This window comes from Psammomys obesus, unplaced genomic scaffold (genome assembly GCF_907164565.1).
Source record: "Psammomys obesus unplaced genomic scaffold, mPsaObe1.curated_primary_1811, whole genome shotgun sequence".
In the NCBI taxonomy this organism is placed as follows: domain Eukaryota; kingdom Metazoa; phylum Chordata; class Mammalia; order Rodentia; family Muridae; genus Psammomys; species Psammomys obesus.
The window spans coordinates 1-18,419 of record NW_026592439.1 but is presented as its reverse complement, the minus strand read 5'-3'; the positions used below and the strand labels follow the sequence as shown (position 1 = coordinate 18,419).

General features: G+C 52.2%; 6 non-coding genes across 6 annotated transcripts; 4 read left to right on the top strand and 2 right to left on the bottom strand.

Moving 5' to 3' along the window:
* The first annotated feature begins 8,144 nt into the window (after positions 1–8,144).
* Positions 8,145–8,216, top strand: Trnae-cuc (transfer RNA glutamic acid (anticodon CUC)). The gene has a single exon. It is a non-coding gene; the product is annotated as a tRNA-Glu (tRNA).
* Positions 8,217–11,124: 2,908 nt separating this feature from the next.
* On the bottom strand, positions 11,125–11,195 carry Trnag-gcc (transfer RNA glycine (anticodon GCC)). The gene has a single exon. It is a non-coding gene; the product is annotated as a tRNA-Gly (tRNA).
* A 1,963-nt stretch (positions 11,196–13,158) lies between these two features.
* Positions 13,159–13,230, top strand: Trnad-guc (transfer RNA aspartic acid (anticodon GUC)). Its single transcript has one exon. It is a non-coding gene; the product is annotated as a tRNA-Asp (tRNA).
* Positions 13,231–13,735: 505 nt separating this feature from the next.
* On the top strand, positions 13,736–13,807 carry Trnag-ucc (transfer RNA glycine (anticodon UCC)). Its single transcript has one exon. It is a non-coding gene; the product is annotated as a tRNA-Gly (tRNA).
* Positions 13,808–14,562: 755 nt separating this feature from the next.
* Trnag-gcc (transfer RNA glycine (anticodon GCC)) lies at positions 14,563–14,633 on the bottom strand. Its single transcript has one exon. It is a non-coding gene; the product is annotated as a tRNA-Gly (tRNA).
* Positions 14,634–17,942: 3,309 nt separating this feature from the next.
* Positions 17,943–18,014, top strand: Trnad-guc (transfer RNA aspartic acid (anticodon GUC)). The gene has a single exon. It is a non-coding gene; the product is annotated as a tRNA-Asp (tRNA).
* The last annotated feature ends 405 nt before the right edge of the window (positions 18,015–18,419 follow it).

Genomic DNA, 18,419 nt, shown 5'->3' with positions numbered 1-18,419 from the left:
TCATTTAGTAAAATTGATAAAATAAATATTAAAGTATTTTTATTCTCCCCCAAAGGATCGAGAAACTTTCAAATTTTTTGTCAGACTACCTAAGATCATCGTCATACCCAAATGCCTGATAAACTTTAAACATTTTATAGCCTTAAACATTTAAACAATTTTTTTAAAACCCGTTTTTGCAATATCAAAATAAAGTACCCCTTTTGTAGGAGAGAAGTCACAAGGTGGTAACCTATACATATGTGTTTATAGATCTAATGAACACATAGGCACACATTTTAAACAAGTTTCTTGAGGCCTTTCAGAACAGAAAACAGAAGGTAGACACAAACAAATACTGCACAGAGACATTGAGACAAAAAAACATTAACCAGAAAATACTGATGAAGCTAGGGGCGTCCCCCTGAACTTCGGCAGCTGTGACCACCTTGATCACATCTTGCTACCCAGATACAGACACCTCAAGCTCTGAGGAATTTTTAGAACAGAGAACAGAAAGTACTACACATACAAACATTGCACAGAAACATTACACTTACGGCCGGCATAAAAACCTTTGGGTCAGGTTCCTGGAGTCTTTGGGGTCCCGGGATGAGCCCCCACAATGTTGTGCCCAGTTTACAAACCCCAAAAAACTAGGAATGTAAACCCAATGAGAAAATTATAAAGATTATATAAAGCATTTGAAAATATGTGAGTGGAATATAGGAATTAGGATGAGAGCTTTTAAATAGAAGCCACTTGGGAAAGGGGTGGAGGGATGGCACTGGAGAGAGGCACACGGGAGGCTGGGCCTCTTTGCCCGAATTAAAGATGGCGCTGGCCACGTGGAAGCCTCTGACGTAACCAAGGTCCCGCCCATTTTTCCCAAAACCAAGATGGCTGCGCCCAGGCATTTTTGCGGGAATTTTAAAGTTTGCAAAACTCCCTACCAAGTTTTGAAAAGTCGATTTCGGCGCTGTCCGCCGCTGGGACTGGCGCAACTCAGGCTGTTTACCTTGGTGAAGACCCGGGCCCAACCGCCTGTGGCCACCCGGGCAAGAGGCAGGAGGAGTGGAGCGGCGGCGGGGTGAAACTTTATCCGCTGGGTCAAAGGCAGAACTCCTTAGATTTAGTTTAATGGTTAGAAGGAGTTTAGTAGGAGAACAGGAGGAACAGAGAGGAGTTTTAGAGCGAAGGAGAAAGAAAGCTGGGGGAACAGACTGCAGCGTATGGGCGTTTCCCATCGGGAGGCGAGAGAGAGACGAGGCCTTTTAATGGCATCCCAGAAGAAGACGAGTCTCTAGAGAAATCGGTCCAGTCTGGTACAATATCTCGTCAGATAATGGCCAGCGACCGAGGCCCAGTGCCCCATGGCACGGCTGAAAGGATACGTTTTTTTTGCCTAGCTAGGGCTTCATGCAAGAGCAGGTAGAGAAAAACACATCGTAGAAAGCTCTCCCAGGGGAAACTGAGGCCCTAAGTAGAGATGTGGTTTAGTAAAAGGGGTATGGTGACCGAAAGTGAACTCGCCAATTTAGCCGGTGTTGGATGAATTTGTAGCGAACTGGTAGAAGGGAAGTGGAGATCTCGGGTGGATTTGGAGAAAAAAAAAATAGGTTTCCAAAAGGTCCGGTGGGTGTCGGCATTACCCGCTCGGTGATCTAATTGGAGGGACCTATCCCAGCCAAAATGCACCAATGTTAGAAAGTGTGCGAATGTAAAGGTTACACTTGGGTTCACAAATCACACCACGAGATCAGTTCCACGTGGGAGGTTTATTAGGGGAAAGGGGGAGAGGGGAGCAGAAAAAGAGAAAGGAAGAGAGAGAGAGAGAGAGAGAGGAGAAGAGAGAGGAAGAGACTGGAAGAGGAAGAAGAGAGAGAGAGAAGGGAGGGTTCCAGTTCTCTTATAGAGTGATCAAGGGCATGCGCAGGTAATTCCAGGTGGTCAGGGTGTCTTTACAAATGCCTGATAACCGGTCTATGGGGCTAGCCATAGAAGTGCCTGCTTACTGATCCCAACAGCAATGCATGAGATTTTTGAGCCAATTCTTGTTGAGTTGATCCAACCAAACATGTGGTTTGATCTGCTAAATCATTCCCTAAAGTTAGAGGTCCAGGGAGCCCTGAATGAGCTCTAATATGCCCTACATAGCAAGGCTGCACACTGCTCCAAATACTTTGTTGAATCTCTCTAAATAGATCTTGTAGTTGTTTATTAGCCGTTTTAACATGTATTACATTCTCTAGCACTTGCAAGGCTTTAGCTATATAATGGCTATCAGTGTACAAGCTGAAAGAGGTAGAAGCCATATTTTTAAAGACTGCAGCAACAGCTCCTAATTCTACAACTTGAGGTGAGGCTGGCAATGTTTGCAAAACAAAAGTTTGTCTCTGCAGTACATATACAGCTTTTCCATTTGAAGATCCATCAGTGAATACTGTTGGAACTTGAGATAATGGCTTTTGTTTAATTATTTTAGAAAATACAAAAGCATGCTCATTGGCAAATTGAAGTAATTTATCTTTTGGATAATGATTGTTAATACATCCTAAATAATGAGCAAAAGCTATGGCCCAACAATCTGCATTTTGAAATAACCAATCTACTTGCTGTTTGGTAAAAGGGACTCCAATTAAGGAGGGCTCTCTACCAAAATACTTGTGAAATTCTGTGCGAGCCATTTGAACTAAACTAGCCACTGCTTCATAATATGGTGTCAGAACTTGAACAGAAGACACAGGCAAGTGCAACCATAATAATGGTCCTTCTTGCCACAATACAGCAGTTGGAGTATGAACAGTAGCCAAAATATATGCACACCATTCTTTTGAATAATCAATATATTGAACATGCTGCTTTTCAATAGCTAATTCTATCTTTTGCAAAGCATCATGAGCTTCTTTGGTAAGTTCCCTTTTTGACAAAGGATCAGCCTCTCCTTTTAAAATGTCAAAAAGTGGTTTTAGCCATCCTGTGGTTAATTTCAAATGGGGTCTTAGCCAATTAATATCACTAACAACTTTTGAAAATCATTTAAAGTTTTTAGGTTGTCTTTCCTTAATTGAATTTTTTGAGGCATAATGGTCTGAGGATATAATTTATGTCCCAAATACAAATAAGGTGGCTCTCTCTGCACCTTTTCTGGTGCAACTACTAAACCTAGATCCTTTAAGGCTTGTTGTAAGTGTGTAAAAGCACTTAATAAAATCCCTTCATTTTTATGAGCCAGTAAAATGTCATCCATATAATGAATAATATACACAGAATATGCTTCTCTAGTTTTAAAAACAGCTTGAGCCACAAATTTTTGACATAAGGTCAGACTGTTTGCCATACCTTGAGGCAATACAAGCCAATGATACCTCTTCATAGGTTCTTTAAAATTTACTGATGGCATGCTAAAAGCAAATATTTTACAATCTTGAGGAGCAAGAGGGATAGTATAAAAACAATCTTTTAAATCTAGTATAATTTTAAAAGTATCTCTAGGTATAGCAGAAGGGGTAGGCAATCCAGGTTGCAAGGCTCGCATTAACTCCATGGTCTCATTTATCTTTCTGAGATCTTGTAAAAGTCTCCATTTTCCTGCTTTCTTTTTTATAACAAAAATAGGGGAGTTCCAAGGTGAGTTTGATGGAGCAACACGGCCACTATCAAGCTGTTCCTGTACTAAGTGCTCAGCAGCTTTAATTTTCTTAAGGGAAAGAGACCACTGATTCACCCACACAGGATCATCTGCTTTCCATGTTATTGAACCTGCATGGGGTACAGGTTGTTCAGTGACCTCCCCTAAAAATGGCCCAACCTCTTTTTAAAATTTCTTGGGGTAGGTACTGATTGCTGAGCTATACCTTGTCCAGATTTTTCTAACCCTGAATTAAGCATCTGATTGGTAACTGCATTGCTAGGACTGTAAAGATATACTCCCATGTTACTCATCACATCTCTACCCCACAGATTAACAGGAAGGCCAGGGATAATGTATGGTTTAAAAGTTCCCTCATGTCCTTCCTCATCCTTCCAAGTTAATTCATCACTACTTTGTTCAGGACATTGGCTTTGTCCTATTCCTCATAACTGTGTAGTAGAGGATTGTTTAGGTCAATGCATAGACCACTGATCAGCAGTTAAGACAGAGACATCAGCTCCTGTATCCAATAACCCTGTAAATTTTCTTCCATTATTTTGTAACACTAGTTCAGGCCGATTGGGATCGATAGCTTGTACCCAATAAGTATCAAGAGGATCCAAAACCTGCATCTCCTCTCCTCTTCTTTTTACTTGCATTTTTTTTTTGTCTGAACTTGGGGAAGAAATATTAATTGAGCTAATCTTTGACCTTGATTTATTACAGAAATTCCATTTGGAGAGTGTGTCATAATTTTTATCTCCCCTTCAAAATCAGCATCAATCACCCCAGGAGCTATTAAAATTCCCTTCGTAGTAGCACTACTTCTTCCTAATAATAATCCCACAGTCCCCCTAGGTAATGGGCCATAAACTCCTGTATGTAGGGCCTGCATTCCCATTTCAAGAGTTAATACTGTGTAGGCTGAGGAACTGAGGTCCAGTCCTGCGCTACCTGCGGTTGCTCTACAGAGATCCTGAATGGATTTCCTTGCTGAGGGACCATGTCCTATAGTGCCCCATAATATTGTTGCGGGGCCTGGGGCTGGCCTCTTTTCCAGTTTCCCTGTATTAAAGGGTTTCCTGCAGCATCTCTTTTAGACTTACAGGCATTAGCCCAATGCATTCTCCTTTTACATCTTGGACATAGACCGGGTGCCTTTTGACTCCTTTCTTACTAGAATCAGGACAATTTTTTTGTTGATGTCCCATTTGTCCACAACCATAACAATTTCCAGATACTCCCTTCTTTGGGCCTTTCTTTTGCTGAAATAATGCCTCTTTAATAGTTTTCCCTTGTAGGGTTGCAGCCATAGCTACTCCTTGAGTGTAAGATGGCCCAATGTCAGAATATAACCTAATTTTTATCTCCCCTTCAAAATCAGCATCAATCACCCCAGGAGCTATTAAAATTCCCTTCGTAGTAGCACTACTTCTTCCTAATAATAATCCCACAGTCCCCCTAGGTAATGGGCCATAAACTCCCACGTCTGGGTGCCAATTTGCTGGAGCACACCAGCAGAGTCAAATGGTTCTTGAGTCGGAAATGAGGATTAAAATAAATAAACTAACACACAACACATGGGACCTTTCCTAGAGGATCTAGTGGAGACTAGATTTGACCAGCCCCCTGGCTTTATTTCAGAGTGCTTTTAAGCCAGAGTAAAAACAGCTCAGCACAATGGATTAAATTCACAAGGAGGTGAAATAAGAGGTGTAATAAGAGGTGTGATTTTGACAAGCTCTCCCACCTGCTGTCACAAACAAAAGGAGGCGGACTTGGAAAACCTTCCCTGGCTTCAGTGAAGGCCTGGTAAAAGCAGTCTCTCCGCTGAGATTTAAATATCAAAGCAGCTGCTGGAACAGCGGCTCCCAACAACCATCTGCCACAGGAATCCCCCAAATACCACATTTCCCCCAACGTCCTGTGTGATGATACGCTCCCTTGCTTACTCGGTGGTTACTCGGGCCTTGCTGCAGGGGCTAAGACACTAAAGGCTTGTTACTGAGAACTGCGATCTCAGAGTGGCTCTCGGTTTCCATGCTGTATCTAGGGGCGTGCCTTCTTGATGAGTTAGTGGGGTTCACCAGGTGAGTCTAGACATACCCTGAGAATGCTTAAAGACTGAAACCACACTTTATTGAAAGAATCAGACTAACTTTGTAACCTATGTTTCTTTTAATTGCCTTATAACTTATATTTGCAAGTTTTAGGCTTAATTAGTGCTTCTCCAGAGAGCTGAGGAATGTAAAAGTTCCTGATATTAGCTATCTGTGAAGGCAGAGATAAGGAAGAGAACAAGCAGAGATCTCTACTAAATGGAGAGAAAATCACCGGCTGGCGCTGGTGAGATGGGCTTTGTTTGGAAACTGGGTCAAATGGCCCCAATCCTTCTCCTGACCTTTGATCCAAAGCCTGTAATCCCCACTCCTCAGAACAGACATGGGATGAGTTAATCACCCTCCCACATTTAACTGTGGATGGCAGGAAATTCCAAACTGACTTGAAGATCAGATATTTACGACAGGGCTGACTGGACCTAAGGGTGACCAGAACTAAGCAATTATTTTAAAAGTTAAACACCTCATCCAATCCTAAATCGCCAAGATAGCAACCCCAGGAGATTACCGCCTTGTGTCTTTTAAAAACCTAAGGTCTTTGTTTCCTGGTGCCACTCCTAGCTGACCAGCAGGGGTGACCCCATAGCGCAACGGTCAAGAGGAACCGCTTGCGTTTTTGCATCGATGGATGATTAGTTTCTTGAGTTCTCTTCATACCTTCTTATATTTAGGCTCTTACTGGGCCTAACATTATAACCCCTGACAGTAACAGATAGGGTTGGAGAATGTTGACAGGCTGCTAAAGAGGCTACGCGGTCACTGCTGTGTGTAACAGAACACGCCTGTTGGAGCCAGGATGGCTCCTCAGCAGGAACTTGCTTGTGTTGAGGAGGAATTACAATTCGAAAGGATGTGAGCCTGGTGCCTCCATCAGCCTCTGCCATGGCGGGAAAATTAGAATAACGGGAGGATGAGACAGACATGCTGGCTTACTGTTTCTTAAGGTCGAGGGAGCTGGGAAAACCAAACAAAACAGGAGTGAACACAAGTTGGATCTGTTCTAAAGAGTCCTTTCTAGGATCCAGAACCTTGGAGGTTATTGGGGAAAAACACGAGTTAGGAGAAAAAGAACACAGTTAAAGTGATTGTAAAACATTCCTTGGGTCTGAACTTTAATATAGAAGTGGAAGTCACTGGGCAGTGGTGGTGCAGGCCTTTAATCCCAGCACTTGGGAGGCAGAGGCATGAGGCAGGCAGTTTTCTTTGAGTTGGAGACCAACCTGGTCTACAAAGAGAATTCCAAAACAGCCAAGGCTACAAGGAGAAACCCTAGCTCAAGAAATAGAGGGTGGGGGGAATAGGAGGAGGAGGAGGAGGAGAAAAGAAAAAGTAGAAATCCATGATTCAACATGCAGATGGGGCCTTAATAATGGCCCAATAGAGGGAACTGTAATAGACCAGGAACACAGCACAGGACTGACTAAATCAGGAAAGATTTTATTTTACAGAAGATTTGTTATTGTTATTGTTTGATTGGTTGGTTTTGGTTTTCTCTTTGTTTTGAGAAAAGATTTCACTATGTAGCTCTGGCTGTCCTGGAACTCATTAAGTAGACCAGGCTGGTCTCAAACTCACAGAGATCTGCCTACCCCCTGCCTCCCCATTGCTGGGATTAAAGGTGTGGGCCACCATGCATGGCTTTGTTCTTGTTGTTGCAGCATTTTTTATGAGAAATTTTCATTTTGATTTCTGTGTGTGTGTGTTGGTAACACTGAACTCGAGTCTTCTGAAAGAGCAGCCAGTTCTCTGAACCACTGAGCCATCTCTCTTGCCCCCTGAGACACTTTTAAACAAACATTAAAGGGACCTTTCATGATCTGGTTTGTGAGGCTCTGGAATGTAGGGTCGAGTGAGATTAGACTTGAGTGTTGTTGAGGGGAAAACAAAACGAAACAAACCCTTGAGTAATACAAACAAACCCACTTCTCCTTAAAACACTGGCTACCTAGTGGGAGATACTGTAAGGGAAATTCATCGCTGACAGATTGGATTAGATAAACTGTTAAGGACACGTGGTTATCTCCACCTGAGGTCTGAAAGACCACAAAGAAGACACAAGTATTACTGGCGGGTAGGTATAATGTTAATTCTCCAGGCCAGACCCTATGTCTTCAGAAGAATATTTTTTTAAAAACTGGATTCAGCGTGGATATCAGAAGTGTTTGTGCGACTTTAGTACTTTGCTGACATATTCAGTGGGGCTTGGACTTCATGCGGTAGAAGGTCTTGGTAAACCTAAGTGACTTTGACTGACTTATAAATAGGGCAGGGATGAGCGGGGCAGGTGCCATACGGCTGGGCTGTCCATGAAGCTGGCCTGAGGGCGCTGTGTCTGAGAGTGCCTGCGGGTGTTTGAGAGTGGCTATTGGTGTGGCTCCAGGAGGCGAGAGGCAGAGCCCCAAAAGCAGTCCTCCCTGGTGGTCTAGTGGTTAGGATTCGGCGCTCTCACCGCCGCGGCCCGGGTTCGATTCCCGGTCAGGGAATCTTCTTTTCTTCTCTGCATTTTGCCAATCCTCCACTCTCTCTGGACACTTCAAACAACATACCCTCGCTTTTGACCAAACCGGCGGCCACACCCACACACTCTCTGTTCACACCTTCCTTTTCCCACTGGAAGCTCCCAACGCTCCATTCTCAGACACAAGATCCCCAACATAAACCCTCATCCCCTCCCTGAGCCCCTGACTCCAGCCCCTGATCGCCTGCTCCTCCGTCTGCAACAACCCTCTAGCTGACCCCACCCACTTGCTCTCTTGCCTCCCCTGTCTCACCTGCATCTCTAACGTCCCAGGGAGCACATGCTCCCTGTCAGCTTCCCTGGACTCCTCACGAGGAACGTCAGCTTCAAACAACTGTAGAGATTTCTTTCATTTCACACGCACAGACGCAGAGAGAGAAAGAGACAGACAGACGGACATAGACAGACAGACGGATGTATGGAGGCATGGAGGTGGAAGAGACATGTGCAAACACAGAATGGAATACCGCTCTGAAGAACTCCAGGGAATATCGGTGATCGGAATATGGTGCTGGTGCAGGTGCAGGTGGTGGGGTGGACACTGGACTGCCAGGGTGTGTGGAGCGAACCTCTAACCCCGTAGAGTTGTCAGTGCGGATCCCTATGTCCCAGGAGAGCTGAAGGCCCACGGTGTGGTGACTGCAGCCAGCATCTCGGGGACAGAAGCCCCACGATTTCCCTCCAGCCCCCAGAGCTGCTCGGGTGAAATGAGGCCAAGCCAGGAGGTCGTTTCTTGAGATCCCTGGCCGCAGGGGTGGGGAGGAGTGGGGACGCTGGTGTGAGCGTGAGTCGGGAAGTTGGAGCGGAACCTCTTGGCCAGCGGTGGCTTTCCCTGCCCGGTTCCCTCGGTCAGGACCTGGCCGGTCACTCCGGGGCAGAGTCAGATCCTCAGTGCTGAGCGGTGGGTTGAGCTGCACCTCAATCGGAGGCACAGTGGGAGGAGCTGGCAGACCCCGGGGAGCACAGACTCTGCCATTCCCTCCCCCGCCTCCACCCCACTCCTGCCCTGAAGCCCTCCCAGTCCCAAGCAGAGCACGGGGAGGCACCAGGGTGAACCAGCGTCCCGGAAAGGTCTGTCCCCCTGAGCGCGCCAGGGAACCTCTGTTTGGGGAGAGCATCAGTGCGAAACAGACAACGGGCAAGCCTCCGCGAGCAGGTGTCCAGCAGAGGGCGTTGCGTGTCAACCGCAAGGATCCACGTTCCTGTGGTTCTGTGCCAGTTTAGGTGTTTTTCACTTGACACCTCTGCATGAACAGGTACTCTGAACTGAGAAAATGGCTTCACAGCAGGGGCCTGCAGGCGAGCCTGTGCAGTATGGCCCAGATGCGGGTAGGTAGGGGAGCTGTTCAGGTCGGGGGAGTTGTGGCCAGAGCGTGCCGTCCCTGTGCAGGTGGTCTTGTGTCCTGGAATTCCAGTAGAAGTGTTGTATCTAGGGCAAACGTAAGAACAACATAGGTGTTTCTCACTGTCCTATGTAGGAGCTCCAAGAATGCCCCGGCCTCCTGTGCTCTCCTGGGAGAGCTTGCAAGAGAATGTTGTGGAGAATTCAGAGGACTCGAGGGAGGCCTGGCTCAGGAGGTTCTTTTCAGAGGGTCATTTCAGAATCCCCAATAGACTGTGTTGGGGCCCTTTGGTTTTTTGAATCAAGAGTCCTGATCATCGGGATGTGAAGAATCATTAGTGACTAATGAGCGTGAGACCAGCAAGGTGAAACCTTGGCGGTGCGGGGACAGTCCTTGATGGTGTTCAGCTGGAGCTGGGAGGCCAGCCGTGATGGAGAAGACAGCAGCACCACTGGGCTGCAATCCTCTGGGAGGATCTCCTGAAGGTCAGCACACACACGCTGTGTTGCCCAGGTGGCCGGGCTGCATCGGTTGCTAGCCAGCCATTTGGAGAAAGTGTAGGAGCCAGCCAGGCTGTGGTGGACTGTAAGGGTGATGGGATGGAGCCCTGGCAGCAGCTGAGGCCTGGGGATGGAGGGCGTGGCTGGAGTCCTGGGAGGAGAGGCTGAGACAGGACATTCCTGAAGGCTCAGCCTCAGATGCAGAGGAAGCCCCACTGTGACTGGAAGGGGTCCAGGGAGCAGTCCAGGCTTGGCACCTCCATGTTGGCAGGGACAGCAGCCCCGAAGAGAGCCCAGCAGAGGATGCAGCCAGTGAAGGCATGGGTCTTGGAGAGGCCAGTACCTTGGGATAACCAGCAAGGGGAGCAGCAGCTTTAGAGGGGAGACCATCTAGTCTAGGAGACAAACGGCCTGTCCTGTGAATGGCAGGACAGTACTGAGTATTTGGGATTTTGGTTTGTTTAGGAAATAATATGAAATATTATGATTTTTGTCTTAATCCCAGGAGTGGAGATATGGGGCTGCTTTCCAGCAGCTGCCTTTGACTCCAACCACGTTCTCCAGCAGTGGCGGGATTTTGCCAGCTGCAGGTCCCAGAAAAGAAACCCAGAGGATTTGGCAACCTGCTGGTGGATCCACGCTCCAGGCTGCCATGGAGCGAAGATGGCTAGGGGCGAGAAGGCTCACTCTTGTGCTTGCTGACTTGCTTCAAAGTAAAGGAGGCACAACTAGGGACTTTTTCCGGACTGGAGAAGAGTCCATTGGAAGCAGGGACGCTGTGTGGGGATGGCCTTCTAGGGTGGGAGTCCTGAGAGGGGCGGGGTAGGGGGCTGGGAGGAGATAGGTGCTGGCGCTAGTGTGCTTTGAAGCAGACTGTGAAGGGAATTGGGCCTGTTTGGCTGAGGTGAGGACAAGGGTTGGAGCCTTGGAGGTCTGGAGGGCAGCTGGAAGTGTCCAGGAGCTGTGCTGTGCTCTGTGGAGTCGGGCTCTGTGGGCCTCACAGACCTGGGAACTAAAAGGGACTGGGCTCTGCATGGGCCGGGAATCGAACCCGGGCCTCCCGCGTGGCAGGCGAGAATTCTACCACTGAACCACCCATGCTGTGACAGTATTCAACTTCTGACGCGCCCACAGCCTGTGCCCTAAGGTCTCAGCACCGCGAGCTGCTCTCCCCGACAGCCCCTGCGTCGTGGACGGATGGAGCCTGCAGGCCCGGGCGAGGGCCACGGAGAGTCCCGGCTCCGACCGAAGCCTGGGCCGCTCGTCACCCCTCCCCGGGCCGCCCACGCCCCGGATGTCACCGCAACCTCCGACCCAGCCGCCGCCTCCGACCCCGCCGCCATCGCCCTGGAGCCGGCGTCCGGGCGCCTCTAGGCTCGCGTGTGGTAGCGGGGGCGGGAGGAGAGCGGGGTCCAGGGCACCGCGGCCGGGAGGAGGCCGGGCCTTCGGGGCCGGAGCGACGCTCACGCGCGCAGCCCAGACTGCGATGTCGCGGGTCCCGCCTGCGCGCCAGCTCCGGGTCCAGGTGGCGACCGGCGGGAGGACGGGCCTGAGAGCACCAGTCAGGGGTGCGCGGAGGAGGGCGGAGGAGGCGGTAGGGAGTGTGTGTGAGTGTGTGAGTGTGAGTGTGTGTGTGTATGTGTGTGTGTGTGTGTCTAAGGCTCGTGCAGAGAGGAAGCCTGCAGGACCAGAGCCCAGCAGGAGGCTCAGGGAATGGATCTGGTAAAGAGTCAATGGGGCCATTAGAAGAGAATTGTCACCAGCAGTTCTGACTGACAACAGACTCAACCGACTAGAGTGTAACATAGCTGGAGAGATGGGCCTGCCAGTGCCTTAGAGACATGAGTTGATTGAGCATAACAACTCCTTTCCTATGGGATCTAAGGCAATCTCCACCAAAGAAAACACACAACTAGAAGGAGGAGGTAGGACAAAAGCCAGTGCAGGAGAGGTCACAGGCACAGTAGAGAAAAAGTGCTGATGTCTGCTTAATGGACTTCATTTAACCACCAAACTGCCATGATGAGGCATGAAAACAGCACAAAACAAAGAAAAAAACCAGGGGCTGGTTTTGATCACATGAAAGAAGTCTATGCCAGGAAATGGAAGGACAGCACAATGGAAGGGGGGCCAGGAAGTCGGGATGTGCCTGAGAGGGACAAGGAGAAACCTGGAGGACACCTCACATGTGATATTGATGGGGGAGACTATTGGCAGTATGCTGAAATCTACAGATGAATTCGGAGATGAGAGCGATTTTCACAGTTAGCAGGAGGGGACTCAAGACCTGGCCAATCTCTTCAGAAGAGTGAATAAGGGACACAGGGTTGCAAGGAAAAAAGGAAAGGAAAGGGCCTAGACACTGGCCCTGAGGACAGCCACAAAGACCGGAAGCTGTGAGGGTTGGCAGTGCACATCGGGCTGGGACACTACCTGACTCAGGAACATGGGGTCCAACAATGGGGACTCAGGACCAAAGGAACAAGCCAAGGTCCGCGGACTGGGACAAGCCAGGCATGGAAAGGAATTCGGACTGAACTGTGCAGTGGGTGGAAATCAACACTGGGAAACGGTTCAGGCACAGACGTGTCCACCCAAACCAGAAAAGAATCCCTTGCTCGGTCCTCTAGGGTGGGGTCCTGAGGTGTGGGTGTGTCGGGTCCGCCGAGAGGAGGCTCCTGGTAGGAGTTCGGTGCTGGCCCTAGTGTGCTCAGGGGAGGCCGAGAATGGCCAGCGCTGTAGCTGGAGTCCGGCACTGTGGGCCTCTGGACCAATAGGGACTGGACTCTGCCTGGGCCGAGAGACAGACCCGGGCCTCGGGCGTGGCCGGCGAGAATTCTGCCAGGGAACCCCCCGCGCTGTGCCCACACCTGTCACCTGACACGCCCAAGGCTGTGCGCCTCGATACTCTCACCTCCAGTCCCGGCGGGGATCAAGGTGCGACCCTGGGCCCACGCTCCCAGGAGGTCGTGGTCATCCGGGAATGAAGCCGAGGGAGCCGGCGGGTCCGAGGCCAAGTGGAGAGCGATGGTGGGTCCTGGTGTGGGGGAGGGAGCAGTTACGATCCTCGTTAGTATAGTGGTGAGTATCCCCGCCTGTCACGCGGGAGACCGGGGTTCGATTCCCCGACGGGGAGATCTGGCTATCTTTTTTTCAGCCAGCGGGGCGGGCGGGGACTCTGCCCCTGGGGCCTGAGCTCCCGGCCCGAAGGCTCAGCGCCAGCTCGGGGTCCCGCTCAGCCTCAGCGGCTGCCAGGCCCCCGGGCCTCGAGCTCCATGTCTGGCTCCTGGAACGCGCCGTCCCCGACGCCCCCCAGGCCCCGCCGAGGTGGCGAGTGTGGGAAGGGGCGGGCGACGCGCTGGCCCCGAGTGGTGGGCACAGGCAGGTGAGCGCGGGGACCTGGCCCAGCCGTCCCGGGTTACCCTGGTCCCCGTGGCCTCATGGCCTGGCCTGGGGCGCAGTGGCAGCAGCCAGGAGGCGAGAGCGCCCGGAGGACAGCGAGTGTGTGCGGGAGGCGCGCGTGGGGCCAGGAAGAGCGCAGACGGCGGCTGTCGAGGGGGTCGGGGCCCTCGTGGGGTGACGCGGGAAATGGGTCGGCGTCCTGGAAGGGGCTGGTGACCGTCCACGGGATTAGACGGGCAGCGTTGGTGGTATAGTGGTGAGCATAGCTGCCTTCCAAGCAGTTGACCCGGGTTCGATTCCCGGCCAACGCAGCATTTTCACCTTTTGCCAAGTTCCCGGATCCAGAGGCCCCGTCTGGCGGATCTTAGCCTGTGAGCAAGAATCCAGGACAGAGCCAAGGAGTCACCAGACGTTTTGAGGTTGTGCGGAGCAGGAGGTCGTCTGGGAGGGCGCTTCCCTTTGCCTGTGTATGAGCATGTGTCTCGGTCTGGGTCTGGGTCTGTCTCTCCTCCACCGATCTGTAGGAACAAGAGAAAACAGGACACAGAGACCGGAGAGGTCCGGGTTGTCCACCTGCAGATCCGAGAAAAAGACCCGGAGGATTAGGCGCTCTGCTGTGGATCCACACTCCACGCCCCCCTGCCTCCATTCAGGACAAATTGGTGTGGGGCAAGAAGGCACACCCTCTTGGGCACGCTGACTTGCCTCTGAGCAAAGGAGGCACAAATAGGGACCAGAGAGGAGTCCATTGGAAGAGGGACGCTGTGTGGGAATGGCCTTCCAGGATGGGAGTCCTGAGGTCTGGGTGGGGTAGGGGTCACCTCCTGAGTGGAGCTAGGGGCTGGCACTAGTGTGTCAGGGGAGGCCAAGAATGCAAGTGCTTTGAAGTGGACTGTAGCTCTGGCAGATCGAGGCAGTGTTGTGAAACCTGTTTGCCTGAGGTGAGGAGAGGCGCTGGAACCTTGGAGGTCTGGAGGTCAGCCAGAAGTGTCCAGGAGCTGTGCTGTGCGCTGTTAGTGGACCTGAGCACTGTGGACCTCGGAGGTCTCCAAAAGGAGCTGATGTCTGCATGGGCCGGGAATCGAATCCGGGCCTCCCGCGTGGCAGGCGAGAATTCTACCACTGAACCACCCATGCTGTGCCAATATTTAACTTCTGACGCCCCCACAGCCTGTGCCGGGAAGGTCTCAGCACCGGGAGCTGCTCTCTCCGACAGCCTCTGAGTCGTGGACAGATGGAGCCTGCAGCCCCGGGCGAGGGCCACAGAGAGTCCCGGCTCCGGACCGACGCCTGGGCCGCTCGTCACCCCTCCCCGGGCCGCCCACGCCCCGGATGTCACCGCCACCTCCGACCCCGCCGCCACCGCTCTGGAGCTTGCGTCCGCGCCTCTAGGCTCGCGTGTGGGAAGCGGGGACGGGAGGAGAGCGGGGTCCAGGGCACCGGGGCAGGGAGGAGGCGGGGCTTTCGGGGGCCGGAGCGCGATGCCGCGGGCCCCGCCTGCGCGCCAACTTCGGGTCCGGGTGGCGACCGGCGGGAGGACGGGCCTGCGAGCACCAAGTCAGGGGTGCGAGGTAGAGGGAGGAGGAGGCGGTAGAGAGTGTGTGTGTGTGTGTGTGTGTGTGTGTGTGTGTGTGTGTGTGTGTCTAAGGCTCGTGCAGAGATGAAGCCTGCATGTCCAGAGCCCAGCAAGATGCGCTCCCGCAGGAGGCGCAGGAGGCGCAGGAGGCGCAGGAGGCGCGGGGAATGGATCTGGCGAGAGGCCGTGGGCCGAGGTCTGGGCCGCCGTGAGCGGCTCGGGGTGGCGGTGGGCGAGGACGAGGTTCTCTGCTGGCAGAAGGCGGTGGCACCGGGCCGCTGGACTGGACTATGGGCGTGTTCGGGACCAGCCTTCTCCTCGCTCCACCTTCCCCCAAGGGGAGCAACTCGAGCACCATGCCACCCCCCACAGACCCCGCCATCCTTTTCTCCCACCCCGCACCCCACCCGCTCCCGAGCAGCACAAGGGACGCTCTCTTCCAGGCACAGGTGTGGCAGAAAAGGTTCCAGGGCTGGCGAGTGTGTGGCGGCGCTGGAGAAGTTCTGGAAAGAGGTGCAGATGGGGTCTCTCGGGTCGGGTGGGATTTCAAAAACGTGAGCTTGTCAGGAGTGGGATTCGAACCCACGAAAAACAAGACACAACAAAACAAGAGTGAATACAAGTTAGATCTGTTCTACAGAGTCCTTTCTAGGATCCACAGACTTGGAGGTCACTGGGGAAAAATGTGAGTTAGGAGGAAAAGAACACTGATGTTAAAACATTCCTTGGGTCTGAACGTTAATACAGAAGTAGAAATCACTGGGCAGTGGTGGTGCAGGCCTTTAATCCCAGCACTTGGGAGGCAGAGGCAGTCAGATCTCTTTGAGTTTGAGACCAGGCTGGACGACAGAGAGAGTTCCTGGACAGTCAAGGCTACATGGAAAATGCTGTCTCAAGAAATAGAGGGCGGTGGGGAATAGGGGGAAAAGGAAAGAAAAAGTAGAAATCCACGATTCAACATACAGATGGGGACCTTAATAATGACCCAATAGAAGGAGCTGTAACAGACAAGGAACACAGCACAGGACTGACTAAATCAGAAAAGATTTTACAGAAGGATTGTTATTGTTTGATTGGTTGGTTTTTTTTTTTTTTTTTTTTTTTTTTTGTTTGTTTTGAGAAAAGGTTTCACTATGTAGCTCTGGTTACATTAATGTCCTGGAACTCATTAAGTAGACCAGACTGGCGTCAAACTCACAGAGATCTGCCTGCCCCTGCCCCCATTGCTGTGATAAAAGGCGTGGGCCACCATGCATGGCTTTGTTCTTGTTGTTGCAGCGTTTCTTAACAGAAATTTTTATTTTTATGTGTGTGTGTGTGTGTGTGTGTGTGTGTGTGTGCATGTGTGTTGGTAACTGAACTCGAGTCTTCTGAAAGAGGAGCCAGTTCTCTGAACCACTGAACCATCTCTCTTTCCCCCTGAGACACTTTTAAACAAACATTAAAGGGGCCTTTCATGACCCGCCTGCGCACCAGCTCTGGGTCAGTGTGGCCGACCTATGGGAGGACGGGCCTGCGGGAGGACGCACCAAGTCAGGGGTGCGTGGAGTAGGGAGTGTGTGTGTGTGTGTGTGTGTGTCTATGGCACGTGCAGAGACGAAGGCTTCAGGACCAGAGACTGCCCCGATCTGCCTCGGGCTTCAACGGCGTTCCTAAGGGGGAGATTGGAAAGAATGGGGGAGGGGAGGAATAAGAGACGCAGGAATGAAGTCAAGTCTGTTCATCTGATCAAAGCTTCCGTTTATTAGAAATTTTTACCCAACATATATAGGGAGAAGGCAGGAAAGGGGGAAGGTTAATTTACTGCTGCAGGAGATAGGAAGAGTGCTTTCATGGGTTAAATATTGTACCTGCAAGATGCCATAAGGATGTTTTCTAAAGATATCTTACGGATGCTCTAACAAACGGATGTCCTCACAATCTATAACCCATGATTTAGGGTCTTAGATAACTCTTTCACTACATAGCTTTAGATCACCACTAAATGACCTTTGCTTTCTACTTGGCTGTGGCTTCAGTAAATAACTTTGTCCCCACTAGATAGCTTTGGCTCCCGGAAAGAGCCCAGCAAGAAGCGCTCCCGCAGGAGGCGCAGGGAATGGATCTGGCGAGAGGCCGTGGGCCGAGGGTTGGGCTGATGTGTGCGGCTTGAGGTGGTGGTGGGCGAGGACGAGGTTCTCTGTTGGCAGAAGGCGGTGGCAGCTCCGGGGCAGCAGAGGTTGGCACATGCTGAGAGGATCCTGCTCTCCTCTAAGCATCTCTCGGGATCTGGTGGGATGGTAAAAAACAAAAACAAAAACAAAAACAAAGCTTGAGTGGGATTCCAACCCACGCCTCCAGGGGAGACTGCGACCTGAACGCAGTGCCTTAGACCGCTCGGCCACCCTGAGCAGAAAACTGCAAACCCGCTGGCCCAGGACTCTACCGGGCGCTCCTAGGCTCCTGGGCTGGGTGCCAACGCTGTGGGCCTCGCTCGCCGCCCGCCACCACCTGCGCCCGTCCCTGTGTCACCTCGCCGTCGTCGTGGTGCACACGGAGTCCCTCCAGGTCCCGTTGGATCCGCGCTGTGACCCCGCAGGGCGCCCCGGCCTGTGCGAGCAGCCTGGACGGCGGCCGTCGGCTGGGCCCCGGGCGCTGCTCCGCCGTCAGCCCCGGCTCTGCGGCCCGGCAGGGCAGGGGCTCGGCCACGCTCGGTTCACGGGCGGCGGCTCTGCGCCCGGGGAGGAGGCGGTGGCGGCTGCGCATCCCGGGCGCTCCCGGGCTGGATTCCGAGGTCGTGGTCGTCGGGGATGTAGCTGAAGGAGCTGGTGGGGCCAAGGCCAAGCAGTGCGGGATGGTGGGTCGCGGTGTGGGAAAGGGGAGCGTCGCGGTCCTCGTTAGTATAGTGGTGAGTATCCCCGCCTGTCACGCGGGAGACCGGGGTTCGATTCCCCGACGGGGAGAGCCGGCTTTATTTTTTAGCCAGCGGGTTGGCCCCGACGACCCCCAGGCCCCGCCGAGGCGGCGAGTGTGGGAAGGGGCGGGCGACGAGCAGGGCCCGAGCGGTGGGCACAGGCAGGTGAGCGCGGGGACCTGGCCCAGCCGTCCTGGGTGACCCCGGTCCCCGTGGCCTCATGGCCTGGCCTGGCGCGTGGTGGCAGCAGCCAGGAGGCGAGAGTAGGACAGCGAGTGTGTGCGGGAGGCGCGCGTGGGGCCAGAAAGAGCGCAGACGGCGGCTGTCGAGGGGGTCGGGGCCCTCGTGGGGTGACGCGGGAAATGGGTCAGCGACCTGGAAGGGTCTGGTGACCGTCCACGGGATTAGACGGGTAGCGTTGGTGGTATAGTGGTGAGCATAGCTGCCTTCCAAG